We start from the raw sequence: 13,426 nt of genomic DNA, 5'->3' as shown, positions 1-13,426 counted from the left end.
ATCCGGGTGGGAAGGGTGCTCCCAGCCAGGCTTGCTTCAGCTGGGATCAACACAGTGATGTCCCCCACATGCAAGTGCCTGTGCCAGACGTCACCCTCCTTCTGATTCAGAGGTTGCAGGAAGGACACCCCCGCTTTCTCACTGTGCCTCCTCACCCCAGCTCCCCACCTCGCTCCAACAGAGACCGCGCTTCGGGAAGGAATTAACAGCATAAGGAATCCGACATGCCCAGAGAAAAGACAAACACTGTGGGAAAATGGAAGTTATATTAAAATAAATTGAGACATGGCTTTTAACTGGAGCTTTTGCTCTCACCCAGATTTGGTAGTTTTAAGATCCTAATTTTATAACCTCGGTCACGGGGAGAGCCTCGACTGATTCCTATCACTTTAAACAGCCTTTTATAGCCTCGGCGTCTAGGGTACATTTCCTCTGCTTTTTCAACATATCACATTTCTTGGCAAAATCATCTAGCAGAAAGCACCAAAATTTTTATAATGAGGATAAAATCAAAATTTCACACATCAGATTTGTCTTGTAGATTATTTCTTCCTGCTACATCGTTCCCTGTTTTAGCTTTATTTTAGTGGCCAACAATTTTAAATTTGAATTCAGCGTTGTTCAATCATCTTATAGGTTTTTGCTGCCAAAGGACAGTTGCTCTTTGCTCTGACTTCAAAGTTGCTAAATTCAAAGACTTTGCCAGTGTAATCACTCAGGAGCTCGGCTGCATTCGGCCAGTTGTTACCTCCCACTCGAGCTCCGGGGGGTGAACTCCGCCACGGCCTCCCCGCTCTTCCGGTCTTAGTTTAACTTGGCTTCTCGCTATGATTTTTTTTTTTTTTTCTATTTTAAAATGTGTGCTGTGCTCTCGATTCCAATGTAAAGGTTGTTTGTGATTGCCTCTAGGCGTAAAGATCAAGTTCAAACCCAAAAGACCGCAAGACGCACTGCAGGACCCACAGAAGGACTCTCGCTTAACTACCGAGCGGGGCCAGGAGGCCAAAGTGGCCCTGGCCACTTCAGCTGAGTCACCGTGGTCCCCCAACCTTCTGCTTTTTCCTGTGAAAATGCTTTCCCGTCTCTGCTCGGTGACTAACTCCATCACGAATGTGACCCAGTTTGTTTGGCAAGATGTGATTTTTTTTTTTTTTTTTTTTTTACTCACGTTGCTTTTCCTGGTCACGACTCTCTCACAGGCATTAAGCGGCTCCCTCTCGGCACCCGGCTGGCCCTGCTGCCCGGCTGGATTGATGGCTTGCTCCCCAGCTGTTCCCTTTCCGGCCCGCCCTCCTCTCCCCAGCAAATCCATATTCCATTTGCTTTTCTGCAGCATTTTGATACCTCCAGAGTCTCCTTAAAATAGACAGATAAACACTAATCTCCAAGGGAAAGTTGCAGGGCAGAGCCCACAGATTTGTACCAACTCAATCTGCTCTAGAAGGCAGCTAGATGAAAAGCAGAACAATGGTAGCCACCGTGCACAGGGCTTTTTATCATGTACAAAGCACGTTGGACTCACGTGGTCCCATTTAATAATATGTGTGATCACCCACGGCACGGGTAGAAGTCGTCCTTCCATTTTTCAGACAGGAAACGAAGGCTCATAGAGACGAAGGAGTTGTCTGGACAGTAGGAGAGACAATTGCTATACAATTTGCATTGGATAAAATGCACGGATCATCGGCGTCTTTGCTGGATTTGGGCAGATGTATATGCTTATGTAACTACCTCCCGCAAAGGGTATAGAACATTTCTATCCCCTAGAAAATCCCCTCCGGCCCTTTCCCAGAACCACTCAACCCTCAACCCTAGACCACTATCTGATTTCTACCCCAGCGATTAGTTTTCGTTGAACCTCAGTCTTCTGACTCCGAACTCCACATCCCGTCTTGTCCCATTACACCATGTTGTATCTTTGAAATTAATCCAATGGCCACCACAGGTGGTACCTCGCCGGACTCTACAGACACAGGACTTGGGGAAGATGGGCCATAGTCTTTCGGCTGAAAAAGCTGGTCGACTGGTAGGGTGGATCTTGAGGCTTGCAGCTTCTGGAGTACGGAGATCGATCCCCAAACAACATACAGGCCCCGCCCTCGGGCCTCAACGGCACTCCTGGTACCCAGGATTACTGAAGGAAGATTGTTATAAGGTTTAAAAGAGAGGGATAGACCAACTTTGAGATAAACACACCAGAGTCCAGCCCGCACCTCTGCGACCTCCCCCTAACCCTGAACTCCACTGCTCTACCTGCGGCCACCAGCTGCCGGCAACACCCTGACTTCTTACACCAGACTCTTTCATACCCATCACACACGTGTAATCTGTAAACTGGAAGTTTTGGAACTGGGGGCCTCCATTGTAGGGGGCAAAAAAACAAACAAAAAGAAATACTGAAAGGCGGGGCGCCTGCGTGGCTCAGTCGGTTAAGCGTCCGACTTCGGCTCAGGTCGCGATCTCACTCACAGGTCGTGGGTTCAAGCCCCGCGTTCAAGCCTCGGAGCCTGGAGCCTGCTTCGGATTCTGTGTCTCCCCCTCTCTCTGCCCCTCCCCTGCTTGCACCCTGTCTCTGTCTCTCTCTCTCAAAAATAATAAAAAATAATAATAAAAGGCAATTCTATTGCTTCCAAGAATGTACGGCAAAGGGCACGAATTGCTGAGTCATGTTAAGGCAGCATTCCCATCAGGCGGTCATTCATGAAGGGATCCATAATACAATTAACCTTATCTGCTTACTTGCCCACAGTTTTGGGCTAAACTCTTTGTTCACTCTAGACGGTCAACTGGTTCCTCTTGGATCTCGTTTGTACACGGCAGCGTGCTGGTAAATGTTTAACAGCTGATTCTCCAGGAGGGGGGGGGGGGGAAAGGCCACGATTTGATCTGGACAGTGAGTGATGGTGCGTGGCCTTGGCCCCCGTGCCTGCTCTCTTAAGCGCTCCCAGAGTGGTGTTCTCTCTTCAAAAAATGGATCGTACGGTCGAGAGTTGGCAAGGTGTTCCTTTCTCTGCTGGAGTGGAATCCCCAAATAAACCTGTAAAGTCACTTTGAAGTGCAGAATACACAAACTAGCCCGCGATGAATTCTTCCATATCCCCGCTCCAGGGAATCTGAAAGGCCGGCCTCCACCTTCCTTTCCTTGCTTCAGTGAACGGCACGCCTTTAAAAGGTTTTAGAATATCTCTAAACATCCAGCTTTCTTTTTTGCTTTGTTTCGTTTCTCTCTTTAGAAGACGAACTGCAGAAAAGCCCAAGCATGCAATCATTTCCTGCTCCCGGATGAGCATCTACAGCCACGCGCGGAGGGAAAGGATGTCAGAAGAGGCTGCGGCCTAAGCGGGCGCCAGGAGCTCGTTCTAGGGGTAATACGTGCTGGGAGGTCCACCACTCGGCCATCCTACTCCTCACCTATACAGCCACAACGGGAGGCGAACAGATTTACGGGAATTTGCTGGTTTATGAAAGGAGTTGTGTGGCGCAAGGATTGCTTTTCTTTTTCACGTTGGGTCCGCCTTGCAGCTGGGCTCCTTGCTCTGCTGGCATTTACTGTTCCACGCTGTTCTCTTTAACCACGTTAATTAGCGCTCACACATCATGCGTGCTTTGCTCCTCCGTCCCCCGGAACTTGACCTCATTCTGCGCGACCTTTCCCAATTTCTTCTCCATTTCCTGTCCCAACTTGCCCTTGCTCTCTGCTTTCTGCTCTGGGTTTTGTTTTCTGCTGTGCACATTTCTTTTGCAGGAAGGACTGGCATTACGTTTTCTAAGCCTTCTGATGACTTTAGACATTTCAAATAATTTTCCGAGCTTCCTGTCTGTCTTGGTCAGCCCAGTCTCTTTCATGTCCCACGTTCATTAGATTCCTCTTGCTGGCACTTTGCTGACTGGTATGCAGAGATTCAAAGACATCCAAGAAGGGGTCCCAGCCCTCGGTGACTCTGTAATCTAGGAGAGGGGATAATAATAATATCTAAGCTGCATTGACGGCTTTCTGTCAGGCAGTTTCCTTCCATTACCTTAGGCCTCATAATAATCCTTGAAATAGACACTAATGTGACACTCATTTTACATATGTGATAACTGAGGCTCAGAGAGGTTAAGTAACTTGCCAAGGCCACAACAGCTGGTAAAATGGTGAAGGTAATTGTGATTTTAAAGTTCTGGCCCAAATGATTCCCAAACCTGAGCCCCTTAGCAGATAGTGACAAGTAAGCACCCATATAAAAATAAGGTGGGCGCCTGGGTGGCTCAGTCGGTCAAGCCCCAATTCGGCTCAGGTCATGATCTCACGGTTCATAGGTTCGAGCCCCGCTTCGGGCTCTATGCTGACAGCTCAGAGCCTGGAGACTGCTTTGGATTCTGTGTCTCCCTCTCTCTCTCTCTCTCAGCCCCTCCACCTCCCCCCGCCTCAAAAATAAAATAAAACATTTTTAAAAAACAATTTAAAAAAATACATAAGGGAGAAAGGGCTGATGGCAAAAATGAAGCAGAATTTATGGGTTGGGTGATTTTAGAAGTTGGAGATGGGGACCAAAGCTGCTTCAGGAAAACCTTTTCTTTGTGAAGTAGTGAGCTCCCCGGCCCTGAAGGTACCCAAGCAGAAATCAGAGCTACCTTCAGTGCTGTGGGCTAGTGCCTGCATCTGGGTGAGGCCTCCCTCTGGGAGACCTTCATCTCTTGGTATGATGATTTCAGCAAATGGCCTGTGAGCTGAGCCTAGAAAGCAAGGATCGAGAGGAGAAGGGCAGAAAGAACCCAGGGGCCAAGTCCCTGGAGCTCGGGGCTCTGAGCTGCTTTTCATTTTGAGTCTGGTTCTCCCATGCCGTAAAGCTCACCCGTCACTTGGGCAAGAATATATGTATTGACACAGTTGCTGTTCGACAGCGAAGGAAGAAAGAAGTGTCATCATTTTAAGTCAGTGGTTCCCGAGGACTTACTCCATAAGCTGGGCTCCGGGGTTCTACAAGTAAAACCTGTCAATGGCAGTTAGTATCAATTTTCAGGGGTGATGGAGTTGTACTCCTGTCCCAAGGCCCCACAGCCTTAGCGTACTCGACTGAAATTTGTCTCCTACATTTTTTCTGAAGACTTTGGCAACTGCTACCATTCGTCTGCCAGGGAAGACTTCTACGATAAAACAAATAAATGAGCATAGCTAACAAAAATTAGCTGAAAAACGCAGAAATCACCAATTAGGCTTGGTGTGACAGCTTGATTTTTTTTTTTTCATGGACAGTTGGTGGTAATTTTAGATTGCATACATATATTATAGAGTCAAACTTTCTGCCCATAAAATTGTCTTAAGTTATTTAATAGAAATAAATAGGTCACTATTTCATGGTATTCTGCAAAGAGCATCGTGGATTCTGGTGCTCCCTTAGCCTTCCTGACAATCCTGGGTGACTGGGTGACGATTCTACGATGACTGCAACGCGTGTAAAAGCATAGAAATTCTAAGTGGTGGGATTGTACCGGTTAGGCTGGAGGACATTTTGAAGTGTTGGGAGGAAAACAGTTCAACTTAAGGGCTATGAAGTATAAGAAGGGTCCCAAGACTTCTCCCCAGTTAGCCCCGGGTCCCCCATAGCAGGGGATCTCCACCCACCCAGGGGGAAATCACCCCCAGGAGCTTTTTCAAAACGGCCCCACACCACCCCCTCCCCAGAGGACAGCTCCCAGGCCTGTCACAAGCCTATGACCGTGAGAATCTGCAGGGAAGAGGGGGGGGGGCTTGCACAAGTTGAAGAGGCCTGGGAGGTGATTTCCTCCCCTTCACCTGCCGAAGAACCTGTGCCGAGGCCCCACCGACCAGACCATTTCACGGTGTTTCACCCGTAGTTTCAATGTTCCCATTTAAAAAAAAATTTTTTTAACGTTTATTTATTTTTGAGACAGAGAGAGACAGAGCATGAGCAGAGGAGGGGCAGAGAGAGAGGGAGACACAGAATCGGAAGCAGGTTCCAGGCTCTGAGCCGTCAGCCCAGAGCCCGACGCGGGGCTCGAACTCACGGACCGCGAGATCGTGACCTGAGTTGAAGTCGGCCGCTTAACTGACTGAGCCACCCAGGTGCCCCACAATATTCCCATTTTAAAGAGCCCACTTAGCCAGCCGAGGCTGCAGCATCTCTGCCCACCGGAGTTTGCTCTATTCCGGAGCCCTTGAACCTCAGAGCAACGAACGGATGCCCTGAGCCGGTGCCCCTGCAGGGCTCCGGCTGCCAGCAGCGCCACAATCCTTACTCAGAGCACCGGTCAGCTCCCAGCTGAGCCCACCTCTCCTCCAAGATTTCAACAATCCACTAGATGCTCGGGGCGCCTGGGTGGCTCCGTCGCTTAAGTGCCGACTTCGGCTCAGGTCATGATCCCACGGTTAGTGGGTTCAAGCCCCGCGTTGGGCTCTGTGCTGCCGGCTCTGAGCCTGGAGCCTGCTTCGGAGTCTGTGTCTCCCTCTCTTTCTCTGCTCCTTCCCTACTCGTGCTCTGTCTCTCTTTGTCTCTCAAAAATAAATAAACATTAAAAAACAATCAAAAAAAAAAAAAGAGTCAGATGCTTAACCTTAACCGACTAAGCCACCCAGGCACCCCTGGACCCTCTATTTAAATATCCATCAGGCGCCTCCAACTCAATGTGTTCAAGACTGACCTCATCATCTCCTGCTCTAGCCCAGCTCTTCTATCGTTTCAAACTCAGTGGTTGTATCACCACCTTCCCAGCCACCCAAGCCAGAAACCTGGGAGTCGACACTGAATTCTTTCTCCTCCCACCCTCCACCCGTAACCGATCAAACATCAAGTCCCGCTCAGTTTATTTACCTGGCCTTCCTATGATCACAGTCGTGGCTCCAGCCCTTATCATCTCGTCTGGATGCACTGCAACAGACCTTTCTGGCTCAGCCTCGTCTCTCATGAATTCCACCCTCCATACTGCTGTCAGAGGGATCCCTTTACAGAGCAACTCCTGTATCTGATGACACCATCGTTGCTGGGGAGTCAACGAAGCCCGAGATCCTTCCTTTGGTACACATGGCCCTATCTCCCCATCTTTTTCCCCAACCTTGCCTTACCTAAGACTTGAAGCCCCGTCAAGACAAAACCGCTCAACTCTCGCCTCCCTGTTACCTACACCTGCCTACACCTGGAATTATGCTTCCACTGCCTTCTGCCTTGGAGGCGGACATTTGGCAGATATTGCCAGCCACCTCTGACCCCACCACTTCCTTCCCAGGGTTAGATGTCTTTCTCGAAGGTTCCATGATCCCCCATGCTTACCTCTGGATTACCCTATTGATTTATACTTTCTGTTTATGGGTCCGTCTCTTCCCATGAACATTTGCTGCTTGAGGGCAAAGGCTGTGTTTTCTACTATCTCTGAATGGCCAGACCCTACAATAGCGATTGGCCGGTCATGGAGCAGAATTACACAACAGGTAAAACTCTAAAGCAAGCTTCAGCACAGGACGGTTGGCATCGCTAGCCTTCTGGGAGGAAATGCCAGAGTCCCGGCTACGCCAAACCTGTGCATGCCGTCTCATCCTATAGGCATCTCTCCTATGAGGTTCTCTGTCACCTCCCTAGACACATGCACACAGGTCAAGTGTCTCCTCCCCGACACAGCTCCGCTCCCACGTAACCCCCATCAAGATCACCCCGTGGCCTCCAGTGTCCCACCACTGGCGTGGTCCCATTGGGCAGCAACACGGTGGCATCTCACCAACCCCCCACTGACGCTGGCTTGGCACCTGGCCACACAGAAGGGGCTTACCCTTTGAGAAATAAACAGTACTACTAGCCTTTTTTTTTTTTTTTTAAGTTTACTTATTTATTTTGAGAGAGACAGAGCAGAGAGGGGCAGAGAAAGAGGGAAAGAGAGAATCCCAAGCAGGCTCCACGCTGCCAGCATAGAGCCCGATGTGGGGCTCCAACCCACGAAACCGCGAGCTCATGACCTAAGCCGAAACCAAGAGTCAGAGGCTTAACAGACCGAGCCACCCAGGCGCCCCCCTCCCCGGCACCCACCTTCTCAACCACGAAGGCTGTGTGTCCACTGCCTGAACCCCCTCAGCTGCGGAGCCAGCTCTCCATTCCCAAGGGTTACACTGAACAAGATACTCTGCATCCTTGCGTAGATAATGCTTATCTTTTTAGTAGGAAACATGCCCTAAGCTGATTCAAAAGTAGGAAATGCCTCATACCAAAATGCAGTCCTTTTTATGAAAAAAAAAAAAAAAAAAAAAAAGCAAACAAACATCCTTGCCAACTAACACCTGAGCAAGCCAGTCCCTGAACAGGAAACTGATACGGTGGCTGAACAACAGCTCAGGGTTCCAAGTTTTGACTGGGTGTTGTCAACGGGCACCTCCACTCCGCCCTGGGAGTATCGGAGAGCTGTGCCTGCAAGGATGGTGGCTGCAGATGGGGCACGGGTATCTTCAGCTGCCAAAGGTCGCCTGGCAGGAAGCACGTTGGTGCCCTGGCGGTTTCTGGGACCACGTGATCTAACTGCCAGGTTAGACTTCTGCAATTATAGCCCCCAGGGACCCGCCTGAAACAGACATTGGTTGCTATAACTGAGAAAGGCTGAAGCTATAGCTCTTCGGCTAGGAGGGAAAACTTGGGAAGGAAAAGTTTACTTTAGCTCAGGTTTTGTGGTGACAAACAGCACGATAAGCAAGACTATTGCAGCCGGATGATTAACGAGGCACAGGAACCTTTGCATTGGGCTTTGAAAGATTATAAACACACGGGGCACGACAAGCGCAGCCAGTCAGCTACAAATTATGACTCGTCTTTCAGTTGCTGTCCCTTTGCACCTCCTGATTTGGACAAGGCGAGCAAACAGCTCTCGATCCGCCAGCCGTGGGGCTCCAAGCAGACGCCACAGGGCCCTGAGACACACGTTTGACCCCTGCGTGGTTGCAGGTTAACGAGACGCGCGGTCAGGATTCGAACCTTCCTTCCCCTCTTTGGTGTGGATCGAAGGCTCCGTTCTGACTGTTCGCTATTCAGGGATAGTTCCTTCATTAACACCTCTTAGATCCCATTTCGGCACGTCCCTCCAGTCACAGAGATACATAGCTATGCAGGCCATTACTTCTAAAATGCAGTGGATGGATTTGTGCTTGGGGAGGCTTAATGATACACTCAAGACTCCCCGCATTAGAAGTTGTTTGCTTCCGGAAAGAGAACATTATACCAGAAAGATATGTTTGAAGAAAATAACTCCATGGCAGCAATCCAGTGTGCCGCTGCGTTTGTAGGATAATCATGACACCTGCTAACGGAGGCTTCTTTGCGATTTCGGTCTTTGGTGTGAAATACACACACACACACACACACACACACACACACACACACACAGAGAGAGCAACGGTAAGCATATATACTCCGCAGCTTAAAATCTCAATACTGGGCGCCTGGGTGGCGCAGTCGGTTAAGCGTCCGACTTCAGCCAGGTCACGATCTCGCGGTCCGTGAGTTCGAGCCCCGCGTCAGGCTCTGGGCCGATGGCTCGGAGCCTGGAGCCTGTTTCCGACTCTGTGTCTCCCTCTCTCTCTGCCCCTCCCCCGTTCATGCTCTGTCTCTCTCTGTCCCAAAAATAAATTAAAAAAATGTTGAAAGAAAAAAAAAAAAATCTCAATACTCAATAAACCAAAAGATGCTTGAGCCACCTAAGACTCAGCTAGAGTCCACTTCTTCCAACATGAATTCTTTTACCTTTTAAAATTCACCAGGGGCGCCTGGGTGGCTCAGTCGGCTAAGAGTCCGACTCTTAGTTTCGGCTCAGGTCACGATCTCACCGTGTGTGAGTTCGAGCCCCGCATCGGGCTCCATGCTAACAGCACAGAGCCTGCTTGAGATTCTCTCTCTCCCTCTCGCTCTCTGCCCCTCCCCCACTCACTCTCCCTGTCTCCCTCCCAAAAATAAAGAAAACTTTAGAAAATAATAATAAAATAAAATTCACCGAAGTAGATTTTTAGTTTACCTGGGGTCTTTGTAACTAAACTTTACATTCATCTTCATTAGGGAAAAAAAAAAAATTTTCTCTCAAACTGAGAAAACACCTTCCTTTCAGGTTCACCCAACTCTCAGAAAAATATAATTTGATTGTTTTTGTTCTCATTTCTCTTCCTTGAATGCACTGGCCAGAAACGTTCCTGTTCTTGAAGCCAGTCAGTTGGGCAAAATCTGGTCAGGCCACCTTTATGGCAAATTTCTTTCTCCTGGTTGCATTTCTCCCATAAAAATACAGTATTAAATATTTCATAACCTGGCGGGGGCGGGGGGGGGGGGAGGTTGGTGCCTGGCAAAGCGGCTAAGCCAGAAGCTGTTTTGAGCACTTGCCCAGCAACTGGGCAACCTCCCCATCCGTGCCCAGACTGCCACTCCTACTCCGCTCTCTGTCCTAGCTGTGTAAGTTAACAGCCCATAAATTACCCTGAATTGCTTCCTATTTGGGGGCGGGGGGGGGGGGGGGCCGGAGCAGAAGGCAAAGACTCATGCCCTTATTCTGTTCTTATCTGTTCTAGTCCCTACTAGTTACCAGATAGAATTGTATTAGAGAAAATGGGACAAGTAAATAAACTCTGGTCACAAAAGTCACCCATAGGAAATCAGAATTACTAAGAACATGCCATGATTTTTGCCGTTGCGTTCAAAGAAAATGTGGCCCAGGGCGCCCGGGGTGGCTCAGTCAGTTAAGCGGTTAAGCATCTGACTTCGGCTTGGGTCGTGATCTGAGTTTGTGAGTTCGAGCCTCCGATCGGGCTCCGCGCTGATGGTGCAAAGCCTGCTGGGGATTCTCTCTCTCCCTCTCTCACTGCCCCTCCCGCGCTCCCCTCTCTCTCAAAATAAATAGATAAATTTGAAGAGAAAGAGAAGAAAAGAAAAAAAAAAGAAAACAAAAGAAGAGAAAATGTGGCCCAAAGCACGACCATCCACCCGGTTGCAGAAGCCAGGAACCCTGAAGTCATCGTGTCCTTGCCTCTTGGCTTTATCCTTGCATCCAGTCAGCCCCCACATCTTGTTGAGTGGCCCTCTCGCCAGCCCTGGGAGCGGCCCGTGGGCTCCAGTCCCTTGCCACTGCTCGCCTGGACGGTGGCATTTGTGCCCCTGGCCCTCCAGCCCCAGCTGCAGCAGCGAGGGCTCCAAATGCACACCCAGCCAGCTCTCTCTCTCTCCTAGCGCGGTGCCACCGTCTACAAAAGAGTCCCACCTCCTTGGTCCGGCGTGCAGGTGCCTGCAGATGGATGGCGCTTGCTGCCCCTCCCCCCCCCCCCCCCCCCCGGGCCCTTAGCACCGCGGGCGCATCCCTGCGACTGAACCCATCTCACTGCCTGTGATCAGAGGTGCGCGATGGCCTCGCCGCCTTGACCGTGAGGTCTGCGAGGTCAGCCGCTGTCTCTCTCAGATCTGCTCATCTCTCTCCAGCACCGAACAGGGGAAGAGCTCGCTTTACTAAGTGAGTGTGCAACATAAAAAATAATGTTTATACCTTGCCTTATTCTAGACAGGATGTGAAAGGGCAAATGAATGGAATTTCTAAATACAGTCTCTGTCCCACTAAGACCATACATTTACGGAGACGGTACACGTGTTTAGAAGTACAGGCAAATGAGCCATGGGCCTGTCACCCTCCTCCGTGCTCCCCGCTCTAAATGTTACTAACGGCTGCCGTTCGACAATATGTACCAAGCACTTAATACTAAATCCTCACAAGCCTCCGGTGCAGAGTTTTCTCTTTTCACAGGTGAAGGCGCTGCGGCAAGAAAAGGTTAAGAAATGTGTCCAGGGTCACACAAGGAGTCAATAGGGAGAAAAGAGTCAATTTTTGGAGACCTTCTGTCTCCAAATCCCATGCTCCTTCCGCTGTGTCATGATGCCTCTCTGTTTAAGGCTTGGCTTCCGACGCCACGAGCATTGCCAAAATTTTAAAACAGTTGGCTTATGTCATGGTCGGCAAAGGCTGTGGGTGGCACTGAAGCGTGGCTTTAAAGGAAGAGGCTGTACCTTAAGATGGGAGAAAGTATCGCCTGAACTCTGATCACACCCGTCCTGTGTCCCCAACCCGCACCTCTGGGCTCGGAGGCGGGAGAACCGAGCAAGCCTGAGAAGCCGTCTAAGTGACACCTTGACCTGAGCTAATGGCAGGGAACAGGCACCTTGGCTATTTGCATCTATGGCCCACAGGGTCCACTGGAAACCACCGGAAGGTCTGTCTGCAAGCTCCGGGGAGAGAGGATTGGCTCCAAAACGCTTTGCAACTCATTAGGGGAAGGATATCAGATCTTCCTTCCAGGAATGGAGTCGGTCTCAAACCGGTTTGAGGTACCACACCGGGGTTCCAGTCTCTGAGCGCTGGGAGGGAAGGAGCTGGAGAGAGCGCCAGGGGTCTTGGTAAGTCAGTGGGTCTTGGAACACCTTCATACGGACCAGGAGGGAAGGAAGACGTTCCTCTTCTGGTCGCTCCTCTGATCTGACCTCTTGTGCTGGAAGACTGCAAAGAAAGCGCGAACTCCTTGACCTTTACAAGGGGGACACACGCGATCTGTTCTACGAGGCGGGCGTATAGGTCCTAGCTGGAAGAGAAACGGGAAAAGGGGCAAAACAGGCAGTTTTTTCCCAGGCTCCCTTGTCTCACACGGAGGTGGAGATGCTCTGGGCCGTCCCCAGCGAGGGTGACAAAGGCGCTAACGTGGGTCAGTCTCTAACCCCCCGGGGACCGAGCACAGCCTCCCGGTTCTGCAGCTGTCCCCGCCTGCAGCAGAGGCAGTGTGACTCTGGGGTCAGCAGTGCAAGCAGCAGGTGCACCAACTATCTGGCCAAGCCAGTTCTGCAGCGAGACTCTGGAGGCTCAGTCTGGAGCCTCTGTCTCCAGCCCTTGTGACCATTCTGTAACCCACTGGTTCCCAGACGGTGGCCCCTAGACTGGCAGTGTCAGCAGCACCTGGGACCTTGCTAGAAACGGAAATTCTCGGACCCCACGCCAGGCCCCCTGAATCAGAAACTCCAGGGTGGGGCCCAGGAAACTGGGCTTTAACAAACCATCCCGGATAGGGACACCTGGGTGGCTCATTCGGTTAGGCGTCCAACCCTTGATTTCGGCTCAGGTCATGATCTCGTGGTTTGTGGGTTCGAACCCTGCCTTGGGCTCCACACTGGCAGCGAGGAGCCTGCTTGGGATTCTCTGTCTCCCCCCTCTCTCTCTCTGCCCTTCCTCCTCTCTCCCATGCACATGTGCTCTCTCTCTCTCTCTCTCTCTCTCTCTCTCTCTCTCTCTCCAAAATAAAAAACAAAACACACACACAAACTTTCCCGGAGATTCTGATGCATGCTAAAGTTTAAGAAGCTGGCTCGGCCGACTTCCCCTCAGGTCATGATCTCACCACTCAAAGGCTCATGGGTTCGAGCCCCGTGTTGCGCTCTGG

General features: G+C 50.5%; 1 long non-coding RNA gene across 1 annotated transcript in view; it reads right to left on the bottom strand.

The window, feature by feature from the left end:
- Positions 1-247: 247 nt before the first annotated feature.
- LOC131487648 (uncharacterized) overlaps positions 248-13,426 on the bottom strand; it is a 29,087-nt gene continuing 15,908 nt past the window's right edge. The window contains exon 2 of the long non-coding RNA XR_009249867.1: positions 248-3,948. This is a non-coding gene — a long non-coding RNA (uncharacterized LOC131487648). The remainder of the gene's footprint in view (positions 3,949-13,426) is intronic.

This window comes from Neofelis nebulosa, chromosome 1, assembly GCF_028018385.1.
Source record: "Neofelis nebulosa isolate mNeoNeb1 chromosome 1, mNeoNeb1.pri, whole genome shotgun sequence".
NCBI lineage: Eukaryota > Metazoa > Chordata > Mammalia > Carnivora > Felidae > Neofelis > Neofelis nebulosa.
The sequence above is the reverse complement of the archived record's forward strand: the minus strand, read 5'-3'. Positions and strand labels throughout refer to the sequence as shown.